Below are 3475 nucleotides of genomic sequence, written 5' to 3'. Positions count from 1 at the left end.
ACATGACATTTCTAACATAATACGGGCCATGTAATAAAATTAAAATAAATTTTATTTTCGGTTCGGATTTGTGGTCCTGAAACCACCGTTCCGATTTCACTGAATTAGGCTGTTACAAAAGTAATAACAATATTAATAAAACAAAAACATTAAAACATATCATCATAATCTTCATCTTTTGTTTCAACAACCGAAACTCCATTGTTAATACCTTGGAAACTTTGGTCAAACTAAGTCTTTTGTATGGTAACCCATTTTCACCCGTTTCTTATAATTTTTATGTTTTTGAAATCGTTGCTGTAACGCCCCAAAAATTGGGCCTAGAAATATTGGGTTTGGAGTCCGAGTTCGGGTAGAAGACGGCCTGAATAAATGGGATGATTTAATTTAATATGTTTAGTTAGTAACTAAATAAATTGCGAAGGGTTTATAGTGCGGGAAAAGTCCTGGGCTCGACCCAGGGCTTTGGCAAAAATTTAAGCATTTTTTTTCCTAAAGGGATCTGGGCAGTAGGCCTTATAAGCGATTTGGGCTGAGTTTTAGCACAAACAAGCACCTGGCCCAGTGGCTAAGCACGCTAGGAGGGCGTCGGAGGTGCCTGGGTTCAAGGCACGGCCCGCGCAAATGGTTGTATTTTTTTAGTATTCAGGTTGCGGTTAAAATAGGGGTTAAGAGGAGTTGCGAGCATAACCCAGCACAAAGAGCACCGTTGGCGCAGTGGCAGCCGTGCACTAATGAGACCCAGTGGTCGCGACTCCAAATGTAGGGGACTGCGAAACTTGTTTTATTTTTTAAGTAGTCCGTGACTGAAGCGAATAAGGATTATAAGTAAACGCAGTCGTATTATAATAAAAGAGAGGTTGTGTCGCAGCGGTAAGCAGTGTAGCTGGGTTTTCTGGAGGTCGCAGGTACGAGTGGCGAGGAAGGCGAATTTCTCCTTTATTTTAAGCAAACCGGAGCTTCAGCAGGTAAGGCTTATAACTAATTGTGACCCTATATTAGTAAAGAAACAAGCGTGGTGCAGTGGCCAGTGGTACGGGCGAAGGCGGAAGGACGAATGGAGGTCTGGGGTTCGAGCCTCACCTCGCGCACGGAAGGTTTGGTTTTTGCTACACGCGTGGGGAAGGAGTTGGGGTCTAATCAGGACTCTCTTGGCAGCATGCTGAAGCGGTACAAGGAGTGGATAAGGATGCTGCTAATCGGTGGAAGGAGTTTGAGTGAAATTCAAACTTTGCTACGGGCTAAATTCAAGGGATTTGAATTAGGAGTGGTGTACCGAAAGTAAAACTTTGAAGTTGCATATTTGGCTAGGAGAGTTTAGTGTAGTAAATTAGCATTTTTAGTTTGTAGGGGGGTACCGATTGTTTAGTTACCGAATAGTTGTAGGTTCTTTAGGGGTTGAATTCTGTTGGTTGCTTTCATTCTTTTATTTTGCCGTTTTACCTAAAGCCGAATTCTTTCTTCTTCTTTTCTCTCTTTCTTTTTCTCATCTCTTTCTTCCTTGATTTCCTTCAAACTCGAATATCTACTATTATCTCCTCTTTTTTATTTTCTTTTCTCTTCCTCTCCTCTTCATCCATATCTCGCACATCTTGTTAGCCGAATTTCTTTGTGGCCGAATCCTCTATTCTTTCCTTAGATGCCGAAACCTTCATAAGTCATAGTGATTCAGGAATTAATATATAGTTCTATTCTCTACTCGCATTTTAAGATTGGATTCAATGTGAATCTAAGATTGGGGAAGTGTTGGAAACGCTCTTGACAAGTACATCGTTGGTGGTAAGTACTCAGAATCTTATTTTCATTCTTTATTTCGGGATTTAAAGAAAAGCCGAAAACCCTTATATGCAAAGGTGCCTGTCGACTAAACTAAAAGGGTTTAGTGGTGTTATTTGATTTGTTTTGCTCTAGTGTGGACTAAAGGCTACTGATCGAGGGCTTGGATAATTGGAACGACTAGATTTAGATCTAGTCCATATTCCGGCAAAAGTAAGAACTTTAGTGCCTAAGGTGTTAATTGCTGATTATTGGTAAGGGGATTTGTATATAAGTTGTTATGGATTCATAGTTTAACGTGTTAGTAACTGATTGTAGGCAACTCGTGTGTAGAACTCATCAACATTTCGTCGAAAAAAAGGTGTATAAACGACACCCACTAGTAAACTAGATCGGCAAAAGCCGAAATGCCGAAATGCCGAAAAGCCGGTATTTCGAGAACTTGCGAGTGTGCGAGTGCTCGTGGGATTGTTTGTATTGATAATTTTGGTAACTTCAACAGTAAATTGCAAAGTGCAAAATTTCATGCACCTCAGTAAATTTGGGCTTCGATGGGCCTAAATTGAGTAATAGGCAACAAGCCCATTTCGGTAAAAACGCCCGGTAAGTATTCTGAAGACACGTTAATAACTGTAATGAGCATGAAACCCTAAAAAGACTAATAAAATTATTGAAATACCTCTATAAGGTAGAATTACCGTAATACGCTTAAAGGGGTAAGTTTACGATTACGCCCCTCAAGGGTAAATAACTGTTCTTACGCTATAATCTGACTGTCTTTCTGAAGCATGCCTTGTTAATTATATATATATTGTGCATTCATGTCATACTGCATGGGGTTGGGTTTTGTTATGGAGGAATAACCCGTTCTGGTGGCTGTGCCACATATTCTGATATAAGCAGCTTTGATGCGAATTATAGTTAGTGTTGCAACTGGTGCTAACACTGTAAGTGTAGGGATGGCATGGGTGATTTATTCCCCACAGGAAGTGTAGGGATGGACGGAGGCAAGTGTAGGGTTGGATGGGGTTATCATGCATTAATCATATAAGACTGTTTTGTTATGGGCCAACCGTATTGAAATGGGCCCAAATGTATTAATATGGGCAAGGCCTAATATATCTCAACTTGTAATAGGGCTACAGCCCAGTTAACTCTGATTTCTGAATAGGGCTTAGGCCCAGTAAAGCTTGAACTGATTTGGACTCTGGTTGGGATACTTTATACACTGAGTTTTCCAAACTCACCCCTTCCTTTTTACCCTTGCAGGTGAGCCTTAAACTGGGGACTTGGAGCTGGTAGGATTCAGGGTGGCCACGTGGACAGCGCAGATGGTTTTTAATTAAATTAGTAGTTCTTTAAGTTATTTTTCAGCTATATTTCGGGTTGTAACAAGGCCGCTTTAATTATTTTTAACTATTTTTAGTATGTTTTGTTAGCTTAGATATGATATTGTTTTAATTGTTTGAAATTGAATAGCTCTAGGGCGCGTTTTAAAAGGGTTATTTGATTTCAAAATACCGCGATAACAAAGCAAAGCTTCCGCAACGAAAATGTTTTCAAAATTAATAACCTTTTCAAATGGTTTTAAGCGAATTGGTTTTCCATGAAAAATCACTCAGTTAAAGTGTGGCAATGGTTGTGTGCATGTCTAGGGTTGGATCCGTGGAGAGCTGGGTACTTAAGCAGTCTAATTGAC

The 3475-nt window shown here is 40.0% G+C and overlaps 1 long non-coding RNA gene across 1 annotated transcript; it reads left to right on the top strand.

The window, feature by feature from the left end:
- The first annotated feature begins 1029 nt into the window (after nt 1-1029).
- On the top strand, nt 1030-3256 carry LOC107953259 (uncharacterized). The gene is made up of 3 exons (XR_001699146.2): nt 1030-1779; nt 1912-1989; nt 3046-3256. It is a non-coding gene; the product is annotated as an uncharacterized lncRNA (long non-coding RNA).
- The last annotated feature ends 219 nt before the right edge of the window (nt 3257-3475 follow it).

Source organism: Gossypium hirsutum, chromosome A08, assembly GCF_007990345.1.
Source record: "Gossypium hirsutum isolate 1008001.06 chromosome A08, Gossypium_hirsutum_v2.1, whole genome shotgun sequence".
Lineage (NCBI taxonomy): Eukaryota > Viridiplantae > Streptophyta > Magnoliopsida > Malvales > Malvaceae > Gossypium > Gossypium hirsutum.
Note: the sequence above shows the minus strand (reverse complement) of the source record. Positions and strands in the feature narration are given on the sequence as shown.